This window comes from Anguilla rostrata, chromosome 15, assembly GCF_018555375.3.
Source record: "Anguilla rostrata isolate EN2019 chromosome 15, ASM1855537v3, whole genome shotgun sequence".
In the NCBI taxonomy this organism is placed as follows: domain Eukaryota; kingdom Metazoa; phylum Chordata; class Actinopteri; order Anguilliformes; family Anguillidae; genus Anguilla; species Anguilla rostrata.
The window spans coordinates 1914665-1929278 of record NC_057947.1 but is presented as its reverse complement, the minus strand read 5'-3'; the positions used below and the strand labels follow the sequence as shown (position 1 = coordinate 1929278).

At 41.0% G+C, this 14614-nt stretch overlaps 1 long non-coding RNA gene across 1 annotated transcript in view; it reads right to left on the bottom strand.

The window, feature by feature from the left end:
* Positions 1-252: 252 nt before the first annotated feature.
* The window catches only part of LOC135240546 (uncharacterized), a 132769-nt gene continuing 118407 nt past the window's right edge, over positions 253-14614 (bottom strand). Inside the window, exon 4 of the long non-coding RNA XR_010325715.1 lies at positions 253-299. This is a non-coding gene — a long non-coding RNA (uncharacterized LOC135240546). The remainder of the gene's footprint in view (positions 300-14614) is intronic.

Below are 14614 nucleotides of genomic sequence, written 5' to 3'. Positions count from 1 at the left end.
TATCTTCCCCAAGACAGGTGAGTTTTGTTTTTTCAATTGTTTTGAATTATTTAGTGTTTTATTTGTATTGTTAGTTTCATTTGAATTGATAATACATATATAGTATACAATAAGTAGAATACATACATAATGTTTATAAGTGCCTATTATTGCACTTAACCTTCTGCTTTTTTCTTGTTTCACCTAGATTTTTTTTTGTTTTCATCATCCTGTTAATTTCATTTGAGTACATATAATGCATGTATAATATATTGTGGCAGGCTCACGGGTGTGGGGTTTCCACGTCACCAATTCGATAACTAAACAATCACACGAAACACAACTGGAGTGAAATGGGGGGATTTATTTAGGGAAAATTTACACAAGGAGGGGAAGGGGAAATTCAGCAACCAATCCAAAGTCCACAATCCGTTCTCATTGTCCTATTCCGTAATCCAGGGATATCCAAAAACCAGGTCCTCAGCCAAAACAGTTCGGTACACAGCGGGGTTAGTCAAACAGTCCGGGTCACAACAGGTAATCACACAGATATTTCGCTCTCACTTACTCTCCACAACACGCGTTTCCCTCACGGTACTTTGCGCCGTTCGTGCACTCCGCTTCCCCTTTTATCCCTCTGCCCTTAATGGCTTAATTAGGCCCAGGCTTGCCTCGTTGGGGCAGGAAGTCCATATAAGGCTCGGGGGTGGAGCCAGCGGGCGGCAACGTATCTGCCCTCAATTACCACTCCCCTCACCTCTCCCTGCCGTCTGCCACAATATCTTGCAATGAAAATATTCCTATGTGCCTAATATTGTTGTATACTTTTATTTGTATTTATAACTTATTGCACCTATGCCAAATATTACACTTGACCATCCAGTGGAACATCATACAAACTCATTAAACCAGCTTTTATTTAAATGCTTTAGTAATGCTGTCAGATTTTGTTTCTGGTGTGTTTGGGAGCAAGGGCTCAATGATCTTTGTGCATGGCACAAGTGCATTCAGGATGTGTCTAAACCCATGATTGCTATTTTGTTAGATTATTGACTCCAATGTATGGCACAAGGTTCCAAAGGGCTGAACTTTGTGCCTTAATTGAAAAATACGGAAGGTGTGTCTTGGGCGTAACATGCAGTAAACCAATCAGAGTATCATCTCCCTTTCCCTTTAAAGGCCACCTCCGTTTGCACCTTGTTGTATTGCTAATATTATTTTGCAGGACTTCTCAAAGACAGATTTACCTGTGAAGAAAAAGAGTCCCTAACATTTTTGTAATGTAGTGCAAATTTGTTTTGATTTCTGATTCTTTCAAAGATTTATTTTTCTTAATTGGACTAAGTGCTCTTTAAAATAGTTTTTGTCAGTTATGGAGTAACGGGTGAAATCAGTGGGGTTTTAATTGCCGAAAGTATGGAACTATGGTCACTGCAACGTAAAAAATGTGAGTAAAATTGTGTTAAAATTGTGAAATTTAAATAAATCTTTGTTTTTTGATTCGGGAACAAGATGTAAAAAAAACAACTATTATGCACAGAGAATCCCCTCAACCTATTTGAAAATAATTTGTAAAAATGCATTAAGGTGATTTAAATTATCCTAAATCGCTGGACAAATCTTTGGATGTTTTTCGATCAAATAAATCATTCCATTTGCTTACCAGGGCTGTAGATGAAGCAGCTCTTCTGCCAGCTGATTCCTCCTCGCCCGTGCTGCTGGGGTATCTTGGCTCATTAATTGGCATCAGCACATGCAGTTCAGCTTCACGCCTTCTAAAGTCCTAAAATGTGTCCTCATTTGAAGAGGAATCCCCTTTGAAGACTGCAGGAGTGACAGAGTTGGCCAATAACAAAGGAGTCATGTCTTGATCCAGGTGTATGTGTAACCTCACACATAGCATTGCAAATCACCTGGACATCGGTGGAGTGGGCTCCCTTACATAAACACATATGTTATGGCCAAATGTATTTGTCATTACTGCGATTGTTTTATTCAGATCAATATTAATCCATTTTGATATTATGATGATGATTTTTTATTGTGTATTTTTGATATACGCTGTTGTCCACCCGCCTGTGTTGGTGTACTTGACTATCTAAATATTGAACCCTTAAAATAGCAGTGAAACAGCTACACCATGACTTATGGTTAGGTTTTTTTAGCCTTAGTGCAAACGCTTTCAGTTGCATCAAAATAGCAATGCGCCAACAAATGTGCCTGACCACACCTGATCTTAAGACGAACTCGCTCAGATGGGCGCAAATTCATTTGCTATTTTAACAGTGTGGGCGGTGGACTGCATTAGTCTGAAACCAGCAAAGGAACTTGTGTTTGGGTTACCGCCACTTTGTGCAGAGTGTGAAATCACCAAGTAGTATAGAACTTGCACTGGATTTAAGTTGGAAATGTTTGGAAAGAAGAGAATCCTGAGTGGAAACAATAAGTGAAGCTCCTGGCTATGCAAGAGAAGCTTTAGTGCTGATGCTAACATGCTACATTAAATTTCTTAGACCCCCAATTAGACGCAGGCATCTAAAAATAGCTTTCTGTTTTATTGCTTGCATTGGTCACTGATTCAAGGTGTACTTCTGTAACACTTACACCGTTGTAAAGCGTAGACTCTTCATATTTTGATGCAATAAACCCTGTCTCGATCGGTAAAACCACTACAGATAACAAAAGAAATAACAACAGAGTTCCCTTCCCCAAAGGAGGGCTGAAATTGACACCCCAGGTTGATGATTATTGAATTTTATAATTTGTTTGTAAACTGTAAGCTTTTTTGACTAAGACGGAATAGGTAAATAAAGAATATTTGTTTTGTGGGTGTCCAGTGGGTACTACCCTGAATGAAATTAGCATCTGGAGGTGGAATATGGCAGGGAAAAAGATATACACAACATTCCAATTTGGAGAGTATTTCAGGAAATATGGGGAATTTATTTGAGCATTCATTTCAGCAAGTGTAACACTGCACACACTGTAAAAAAAAAAGTCTGGTTCTCCCAACTAAAACTTTTAAAGTAACTTTTAACCGTAGCACTTTTCAGTTTGGTGTACCTTCAAGGTGCTGTGGATTACAAATTCTATCATCCGATAACAATTATTTTATGTTGGCAACATATACAATACTAAATAAATGAGCAACAATAAATAAGTTCTATTAAGTTTGATTTGACAGTATTGACTTATATTAATATTGATATGTTCAGCCAACAAAATATTTTTGTTTTATGAACTGTATTTTTATACATTCAAATACAAAAACAAAATGACCAAATCCATGTAACTGAGAATTTTTACAAAGTGCCAACCTAAATATTAAAGGTGTTTGTTGGGGGAAAAAAAACTCCTTCCACCCATCCGTCTGGTCAGGGTTGTGTGGGGCTGGAGCCTGTCATCGTGTGTGTTGGGTGGGTCTGGCCGGAATTCTTGCAACATTTATATAATTATTATTTGATAATATGATTAATGGTGAATTATGACTCATTGACATACTTGCCAACACAACTCTTCATGTGTTTATTTCAGTCTCTCTTGCGCACTCTGACGAAGCTGAAGAAGGATAACAAGTTGAAACTGTTTCAGAGCCATCTGGGTCAGGATTGCCCAGAATGCTTTCAGAGTCTGTCTGAAGATCCTTCTGAGCTGGATAAGTTCATGAAGATGAAGGAATTGTTCAAGAGTCATCGAATTGATGATTACACAGAATGCACTGAGGAGAGCAGGAAGACCCTGAAGCCGTGTACACAGTTGAGAAGTTGCTGCAGACCTGTGGCAGTGAGGGGGCTCTGAAGATCACACTCCACATCCTGAGGAACATGAAGCACAATTATCTCCTCGACTCACTGGAGAGAGATGAGCAGCACAGTAAGAGTTTTCTCTCATTGCTGCTTGTGTCCATTCAAATACTGAAATTAGTTATAGCATCCACACTTTCATAATAGTTGTGAGCGGGCTCACATTTAAACCCATGTACATGTGCTTACCCCCAAAATCACTGCTTGATGCTGTAGTTTAATTTAAATGCCTTTGTGTGCACATTGGTTGTGATGTTTCGTTGTGACAGTGAGATTGATGATTGGTTTAGCCGGCTGGCAGTCACAGCTGTGGGCGGTTACGTGAGTAGTGCTAAACTTTATCTGTGCTGCCTGCAGTGAGGGGCGATGCACACGGTCAAGTACAGGAGCCACAGCACTGTCACTGTCACTGCAGTCGTCGCTGTTGTTGTTGTAGTCATTGTTGTCGTTGTTGTTGTCGCTGTAGCTGTTGTGGCTCCTGTACTTGACTGTGCATCTGTGGTCTCCCCGGTCTTACTGCAAGCAGCACATATCAACAGTACTCAGGATAAAATATTAGATTTTAAAATTATCATGTGACCTTTGAAGACTGTTCACTACAAAGATACGTCCACAATGTAAACCTGAGAAATGAAGTGTAGGACAATTGAGCATTTTCAGTGTTTTAATGTTCTTTCCTTCATCTTTATTGTACAAATGCAACAGTATGTATTTCTTAATAATTTGGTTTATGTTTATTTATGATGGATTCTAATTGAGTTATGTAATACTGTGTGTGAGGTGCATAACACACTGTGAGAGATTTGTATATGTGTGTGAGGTGGTAACATACGTTATGGCGTGTAACAATGATGTGTGAAATACTGTGAAAACTGAATGCATTCTTTTACCTTTTCTTCTTAAAATCTGTTATTGAATGGGAAATGTTTTTTCAAAGATAATTATTTATCATATTTCCTCCCTTCAGATGAATCCATAAAACGAGCCCAGCAGGCACTGAAAACTCATCTGAAGAAATTTTTGCATATTTGATGTTTAGCAAAACAGGCCACCAACCCTTCTTAATGAGATTTATACAGGCTCTACATCACAGAGGGGGTGGGGGTCAATAATGAACATGAGGTCAGACAGATTGAGCAGCATCAAGAGACAAACCACACAGGGACTGCAATCCTCTGCAATGACATCTTTAAGCCTTTACCTGGCCAAGAGAAACCCAGAACTGTTCTTACAAAGGGCATTGCTGGCATTGGGAAAACCGTCTCTGTGCGAAGTTCATTCTGGACTGGGCAGAAGAAAAAGCCAATCAGGATGTTGATTTCATCTTCACTCTTCCTTTCCGAGATCTGAATTTGAAGAAGAAAAGAGCATTCAGTCTGATGCAACTTCTGCAACACTACTTTCCACAACTGAAAAGAGATCAAAAGTGTTGAAAGTGATGAAGTCAAAGTTGTGTTTATCTTTGATGGACTAGATGAATGTAGACTTCTCTAGATTTCCAAAGGTAATGACATCTGCTGTGATATATCAGAGTCATCATCAGTGGATGTGCTGCTAACCAACCTCATTAAGGGAAATCTGCTGCCCTCTGCTCTCCTCTGGATCACTTCCCGACCAGCAGCAGCCAATCAGATCCCTTCTGAGTCGTCCACCAAGTGACAGAGGTACGAGGGTTCAGTGATCCACAGAAGGAGGAGTACTTCAGGAAGAGAATCAGAGATCAGAACCAGCCAGCAGATTATATCACACACAAAGTCATTCAGAGTCTCTACATCATGTGTCACATACCGGTCTTCTGCTGGATTTCTGCTACTGTTCTGGAGACAATGTTGGGTAAAGTAGGGAATGAAGATCTTCCCAAAACACTGCTGAAATGTACACACTCTTCCTGCTCATTCAGACTAATGTGAAGAATCAGAAGTATCATGACATTGATGAGACAGACTCAAAGAAGATGTCAGCATCAGATACAGAGGTCATCCTGAAACTGGGGCAGCTGGCTTTTCGACAGCTGGAAAAGGGCAATCTGATATTCTATGAAGAGGACCTGAGAGAGAGTGGCATTGATGTCAGTGAAGATTCAAGTACTCTGGCGTGTGCACAGAGATCTTTAAAGAGGAATGTGGGTTGGGTGAGGAGAAGTCTGCTGCTTTGTGCATCTGAGCATTCAGGAGTATCTGGCTGCCTTGTTTGTGTTTCATTCATGTGTAAGCGAAAACAGAAATGTACTCAGAGCAGAAGAATCAAAACCTTGTAGTGACAGAATGCAGCTGTCTGAGTTACACAGGAGTGCGTGGATCAGGCCTTAGAGAGTAAGAATGGACACCTGGACCTTTTCCTCCGATTCCTTCTGGCCTCTCTCTCAACTCTATTCAGACTCACTTGGGAAAAAAACAAACTCCATTGTCAATTTATTTCAAAGACTACGGACACAGACAAAAAGCAGATCAGAGAACATTGGGAAAACTGTCCGGACATTAAGATGAAGATCAGAGAGGTCCTCAGCAGAGAGGACCATCAATCTGTTCCATTGTCTCAATGAATTGAATGACAACACTCTAGTGGAGAAATCCAGAATCCCTGAGATCAGAAACACTTTCAGATAAAGAGCTGGAACCAGACGAATGTTCAGCTCTGGCCTTTTGTTACTGATGTCAGAGGAGGTCCCTGGATGAATTTGACTTGAAAACCTACAACACATCAGCAGCAGGTCATCAGAGACTGCTACCAGTAGTCAGGAGCTGTAGGAAGGCCATGTGAGTATTATAGACGCTTGACCGCATATTTTCCCACTTTCTATATATAGTGAGAATAAAGCGCAATAAAATTGCTGGGCAGTGAAAATTTGGTTTTAAAAAAAAAAAAATAAATTAATCAAGATGTTTTAACTAGTGCCCTCATTTGATGTTTTAACCCAGAACAAAGCGTATTAAATGCAAAACCTTTTCATGTTTATTTACTAATTTAGTAAAGTTACTAATTATTTGCAAAAATAGCCATTTTGAGAAAACATAAGGAATTCATTCACTGATAGGCAGAGTAATCTGATAGATCAACCGTTGTCAAAACATACATACTCAAATAGGTTTAATCCATCCATTATCTTACTGCTTATCCTGGACAGGGTCACAGTGGGTGCTGGAGCCTATCCCACATGCATTGCGTGAGAGGCAGGAATACGCCCTGGACAGGCCGCCAGTCTATCCAGGGCACACACACCATTTCCCACACGTATGCAATACATACTTGGGCGCAAGTGAAAGTGCTGGTCCGCTCTGCAAACTGAATATTTTTCAACCAGTTTGTTAGTTCTGGGCTAGGTCAATGATTGGTGAATTTTTGTAATGTTAAAAATGTTATGAAACGCGACTTGAAGGACCCAAGTGCAGAACTCAACCAGAAATCAGATGAATCAAATAGATTTAAGCGGGTTGTCCAATTATGACAAGGATTGGCGGGGGCGAAGCAGGAGCCGGGAGGGGGCCGGGCGCAGGGAAGTAACTGGGTCCCACGGGCTGGGCAAGATGGGGAGCTGCACCGGACTGGCAGGGCGAGGGGGGACTGGACTGGACTGGATCGGGCTGGACCGGACTGGGCTGGACTGGGAGGCCGGGGACAAGTGACAGACAGGGCGAAGCAAGACCCGGAACAACCAAAGACTGGACTACAACAGGACAGGTGGCAGACATGCAACATGACAGGAACAGGACTGAGTGGGGGAACAGGCGAATGCACGGATCTGTAGAAACAAAAGAAGTTTAAACAGCAAAAATAGGGAAACTTGGCGTAATGCATCAGATGAGCTGAAGCAACGTCTGGCGAAGATCTGTGGATGAGCCGAGACTGAATGCTGGCAGGCGGTGAGGAATGCGAAGGCGCAGGTGAGTCAGATCAGCCTTGATTTGAAGCTGCGGCGAGAGTCTGCCTACGCTGCAACAAAGAACAAAGATCGTAAAAAAGACAAGATATTGAGGCTAACGGAAAAATGAAAACATGAGGAATATGACAAAAATGCAGGTTAGAATTTTGGATGTATTAGGTGGTACATTACTGTACACCCCCTCAGAAATCAGTACTTCTTTGTGGTGTGCTGTGTTCTACACTACATAGCCATATGCCATGGATGTGAATAGACCCTCACAGAGGAGACATTCAGGAGTTTCATACAGAGAGAAGCAGGGCATGTGACGATTACGGAATTCAGAGCAAGAGTGCAAGAGCAGGGACTGGGGCTGTGGAGTCGTTTCACTAGTTATACAGCCATCTTATTAAGTGCATGTCTGAAGTGAATTAAATTTAGTTGAAGTAATAGTGTTTTTGTTTATTTTAGATAGTGGTATTAAACAAAATTTACCCAAAAAAAAAAGTTTAGTAAATTTAAACTAAATGCTGTCTTCTTACCTGTCCTCTGGGCAAAGTGGATGCCTGCCTTGCTGAAACAGTAGCAGCAGCAGCAGGATGGAGAGGGTCGACTGGGGCTCCTCTGCCACCCTCCTGCTCCTGGCCAGTCTGGTGTCATAGATTTTACCTTCAACAAAAATAATCAGTCAGGTCACAGAGTAATTGCAATACAACTTTTATTTGGCCAAATAGGACAAACTGTTCAAGCACTCACAGAGTTAGAAGAGAGTCTCAAACTTCTGCTTACCTTCTGCCTCATATCTTCCTGTAAACCTTTAGCGGCCTTGTTCTAATCATGGTGATGGCATGGCGTGCCACTTGCTCACTCTCCCGCCCGCGCCCACCTTCTGTTTTCCTGAGAACCTTTTTGCTTCACCCCAGAAACCTTGAAAATGCCTGTTTTTATTTTCCCTTATTATACAAGTATATCAGTTTTCAAAAAAACACACTATTGATTAGGACATGACATTTTGGTCATACATCTGAATTATTACCTGATTATTTTGTAGCAAATGTACGTTTAACATGAATTTTACTTTACTAAGTATATCCCTCGACGTTTGCATATTCGTGACCTTCTCAGACACCTGTGGCAAGCTTCCTGTTTTTCTCTTGTACCAAAATCGCTGCAGTTGAAACTTTGGGTAAGCCAAGAACATTATCTAAATGACTCCCCAGCTCACCCTATTGTTTTCCTCTCCCGTTCCTCCCGGCGTTCCCTCCCGATACCTTTCCATTTGCACATTTAGTTCATACATAGTTTTGTTATAAACACGTAAAAATACATCTCATATAGTTAAACACAGTAAGCAAGCTTGTTTTCTATCATAGTGGGAATATTCTCGCTGTGGAACTGTTCACAGGAACCACTGACTAAGAAAACCATGACTGACAAAATAGAGCCTAATTGTCTCATTAAATGACACTGGCTCAACTCATATGAAACACAAAAATAGACAGTTCTGGAAATTAAATAAAAGATAATCATGAAAGAAATGGATGAATGACAATACAAAACCACAGCTTGTCTTCTTGCAGTAAAACAAAGCAAAATAAGCAGCAAAATGAGCAACCAGAGATCCAAGACTGATCAAAAAAAATGATATCTCACAAAAACACATTTTCAACGACAACAATGGCGGTTCTCACGCATACAACACTGTCTTAAGTAATAAATTAAAACTTGCAAAAATCTTGGCCTGCCATTAAATGAGGAATATTTAATATTAAAATGAGGATATTACAAGAAACAATAGTGGCTATCTTAGCTCTCACAAATTAAACAAGCTATTTTCCCAAAACAATGCTCCCAGTGTTTCCTAAATTATATAATGCCCTGTTTTTTTTGTTTTTTTCCCTGTCACTGTCTGAAGAGAATGTGGAGCATTTGTGATGATGTAACTGGCAGGAAAAAAAAGAAAACGAAAAATACCCACGTTTGGGGCTTTTTGTGTGGAAGGTGAAGTTTTTGTGAATTCTGTTTACATGAGGTCAGAAGGTCAAAAAAGTTAATTTTTCTTAAGGGCTGAGTGCTGTGGTCATTATGGTTATTTCTGTAGGAAATGAATAGTGCCAACTCTGCTGCAAGGTGGGCATGCCCCCGCCAAACCATAACCTGCTATCCCAGTTAATGATTACAAGATGATGAGGGAAAACACTTTCTTACTGTTACAATTAAAATAACGCTGTATTTGGTTTGAGGCATAAGTTTGGTTATGAATAAATGTTTGTGTTATTGTGGGAAACATGGCGGCAATAAATGCCTGTTTAAAGGCCAGTGTACAACCCTGGCCTTTGTTTTATTCTGGTGAGGCTGACTCTCCAGCATAGTGCCTGTAGAGTAAAATAGGAAAGTAAGAGGAATTGAGGATATAATGAGTGCCAGAGTGAGGTCTACTCAGGGAACTTTAAAGTGACCTCTGCCCCCTAGTACCTGTTCTTGAGTTAATTTGTGGCTCATCTCAGGCTAAACCTGACCTACACAGGGATTCTGGCTTAGAGCCCAGAACAGGTCCAATAAGGTACAATACCATTATGTAACGTTATTCATAGCCATGAATACATTAATTTCAGTTCACACAGTAAGATACTTTGGTTAGGTGAATTTTAAGTCAAACTAGGAGGCATAACAACAAGCTTCAACATCAAGATAATGATACAGGTACAATATAATGCTGGATGGAGGACATGTAATATGAAAGTGCTACAGGAGCAATGTGGAAGTATATAAGGACAAGGTGATCCCAGAATGAGTGCAGGGCAGAGTGGCGAAGAGTCCAGGAATGTCTGAAGAGATCGTCTTCAGACCAGGCAGAAGATGAGCGTGACTGAGTGGTTCGTAGAGGGCAGGGAGTTTGTTCCATCACTGGGGGGGGGGGTTTAGGGGCAGAACCCCCTGGTGGGGGGGTGCAAGTCGCACTGTTGCAGAGGGTGTGGTCGAGCGGCGTGAGGTTGAATCATGTCCTGTAAGTAGGCAGGGCTGTACTGTTATAACATAATATAATGGTACAGGCCATTCAGCAACAATGCTCGCCATTTTCCTAACTAAATTAGTGCTCTGATTACCCACAGACTAGATAGTATCAAACACTGTATCGTAGTCTTGAAAATCCCCCAGAGTTTCTGCCTCTACTATGTGACCTGGATATTCCACCTTGACTACTCTTGTGAAAAATTTATCCCTAATGTCTGTATGGAATCTCCTTATTTAATTTCCATTATGTCCCCTTGTTCTACTAACAGAACCGCTGAAGAATGTCTTGTAGTTCATTTTGTTGATTCCCTTTATGAATTTAAAAGCCTCAATGAAATCACCCTGAGTCTCCTTTTGCTAAACTTGGAGGTTAAGCATTTAGTAGTGGAAAGGGTTGCCTATTGAATATGTTATGAAAAAGGGTAGGTATAATAAGCTAAATTACCTACCCTTTACGGTCAATATTTTTGTTTTCTTTTAATTTAGTCACCTAGCCTGGACAAGTAGCTGGGTGGAGTGCATGGTCATATTGTGGAATCCTCCATGTTGTAAGGAGGAATCTGCAGGACCGTGATTTGCCTTGGTGTTCCTTGAGGTCCACCTGGTCATCCAGGATTACTCTTTTCAGAGTGAGAGGCAGTCACTGTGGTGCCATCAACAGTGATTAAGAGCTTCTTAGTAGGGAGATCTTGCAGGGGATGAACAGCAGCTCAGTCATGTAAAGGGTGAGCTTCAGATGATGCCTGTTTGGCTAAGTTGAGATTCGCCAGGAAAGATTTTTCATTGACCTTTAAGCGTTTGGTGGAAACTGTAAAAAACGTCCACAGCACTGCAAACTAAATGACATCTGTACAACTGTCGAGTTCGTCCAGAGAACGAACCACAGGTCCACAGTCCCAATTGGAAGGGGTAGCATCTTCCCAGAGTATCAGCCTTAAAATCCTCAATTTCAGTCTTCATAGCTGAACACTATCGGTGTTCAATTAAAAACTCCATGCTTCATGTGATCTAAGTTCTTATACTATATTAACTCTTCTTTGCAGACTGAACAGCTGTGGCCTCACAGAGAAGTCCTGTAATTTGGGCCTCAGCCTCCGTCATCAAACTCATCCCCGGAGATCTGGACCTCAGCTACAAAACCTGGGAGATTCAGGAGTGGAGCTGTCTGTTGGACTGATGAGTTCAAACTGTAAAACTACAGAGACTGGGGTGAGTGATGTTCTTTGTGACCTTAACTAAATAAAGTAGTGATTTTGTTTCATTCAGTAAAATGTTAATTAGCTGTTTGACTGTTTACCCTCTGTCCCGCATTCTTTGCCCATATTTGCTCATCCCTTTTTTTCCTACTTTTCTATCACAGAAAAAAAGCAGGATAAAACCTTAAGGTTTTAGGGCTGCCATACAACCTAGATCAAGGCATTTAAATGAATGTATGAAACTTCTGGTCAATACAAAGAAAGGATATTCCTCCAGAAAGGATGTTTATACTTTGTTCTCAAGTTCATTTTACAAAATACAAGCCCTTGTATATTTTACTTGTAATAAATACTATTGTAAAATAATATGTACATACATAATCACACATACATGGAATAACCATTATCCCCATGGGACATTTCCCCCAGAGCATGTTAAAAAATCAGATTTATTAACAACATTTATCTCAAAACATACAATCATTCCACTACAGAAGGTGGGGGGGGTGTAAACACAAAATGCAGATAAAAAATTACACATATTGGGCCTATTACAAAATATACAATCTTGCAAACCTATTCACACATCTGTTTACCCCATTAATGCACTATATGCTTGTACCAAGAATATCTTATCAAACTAAATTATACACCTTTCCCTGTTCTTGTGTACATCTCAGGAATCTTGCCAAATAACAAATTACATACTGTATTTATCAACTGCCAAGGTTCACAGTGTTCAAATCAGCAGTGGTTTGTGTGTATGTGTCATGTGTGTGTGTGGGTGCGTGTGTGTGTGTGTGGTTCCCAGGCTGGGGTGGGTAACCTCACAGGGGCTGCTGTGATGTTCTGGCCTCATCCTGCGTTCTCCTCACTCAGGCTGAGAGATCTGGGCTCAGAGACAACGGGCTGCAGGATTCAGGAGGAGAGCGCTCTCTGCTGGACTGGAGGACCCACACTGTAAACTGCAGGCTGGGGTGAGTACAAAACACACCCTTTCAATCAAAAAGGCCCAATGTGAGTGAATACAACACTAATGTTAATGTTTCTAATGTGAAAACAGACACTCCACAGAACTAAACAGATGTTCCTGTTCTTCCTCTTGGAAGAATAAGACTCTAAACATGAATGACGGAAATAGTTAGTCCTGTTACTTATACTCAACTGTAGATGGTGTAAAACCCGTTTTTAAAATGACTAATTCCACAACCATGTTATTTTATATTGGCGGTGGGGTGTGTAAACACTTTATGTGTTTGAACACAAGCGCTGTTGTTTGATTAATGTGTATAAGGGTGTAACTCACTGATATTGTTTGAACACACAGCCCTGTTAGTTTATTTAATGTGTGTCGGTGTGTAACACACTGCTATTTTTGACACACACAGCCCTGTTGTTTATATTAATGTTTAGGGTGTTTTTCCTTCTCTCTCAGGCTGTCAGGCTGTAGAGTCACACAGAAGGCTGTGATTCTCTGGCTTCAGCTCTTGTTAAACCCCTCACCCTAGAGAGCTGGACCTGAGATACAATTACCCAGGAGACTCAGGGGAAAGCCTGTCTGCTGTTAAACTGGACACCTCCACTGCTGTAAGTACAGAGGTTTCCACACTGCATCTCACCACACACACACACACACACACACACCGAGAGAGCTGGACCTGAGGTACAATCACCCAGGAGATAATGGGGCTGTCTGCTGTGAAACTGGACACACTCACACTGCTGAAAACGAGAGTTTCCACACTGCACCACACACACACACACACACACACACACAGAAGGGGGTTGAGGGGGCAGCATGGAGAACTGTACAAACCAGGTTACCCAAGAGGGTTGGGGATCTACAGTGGAGGGTGCTGGGATCACTGGTAAATGTTTTATTTCTGTGATGAACTGAGGATCCCACATTGTCCATTTTGTATGGGGAAAACTTTTATCGTTGTTTTTCGGGGTGCCGATTCAACCTCTCTTTTTTTTTTTTGGGAAGTTTATTTTGAATGGGAACATTTGCAAGTAAGATTTTTATCCTGTTTCCCTACAAGCAAACACAGATAAGGCCTGCTCATTAATTTTATTTTGTGGTGAAAATGGCAGTTTCTACAAGTGGGAAAAATATGATTGGTGAAGGGGACAGGCAAATGGTTGCTGTAGTTGGGGGGTTTTATCAGGGACACAGTGATGGTGCAGTTTTGCTATTACAAAACAGTGGAGAGTTTAGTGTTTCAAGTGTGTGTGTTATATGGGTGTTTTATGTTCAGTGGAGGGAGGGGCATTTTTGCACTGTAGGGTGAGGGAATGGACTAAGTTTCCTTTGTGACAGATTTGTGTTTTTTCATATGATCTTGGTTTTGGTTCTATTTGTCTTTGTTTTTATTCATGTGTGACATTGGTGTTTGAATGGAAATAAATGATGGTTAAAACTAAAAATCAGTTCTGTTGTTCTTACGTGGACCCGGAGGTGAGAAAGGACCAAACCAGGACCCAGGAAATGTGGTCTGTTAAAAAACACCCATATATAAACAAACACACAGGATATCACACTCTTTCTCTCTCACACACATAATCAGGTGAATATTAATAATGATAATTAACCTAATTATTGTCTCCGGTGTGCAAGGCTGTCAGCTCACACTGGATCCAAACACAGCGCACAGAAACCTGTTCTGTCTGGGGGAACAGGAAGGTGACAACAAACCGGGAGGGGAAAGGGGCCATATCCTGATCATCCAGAGATTTGAGATTGTGCGCCAGGTTGTGTCGAA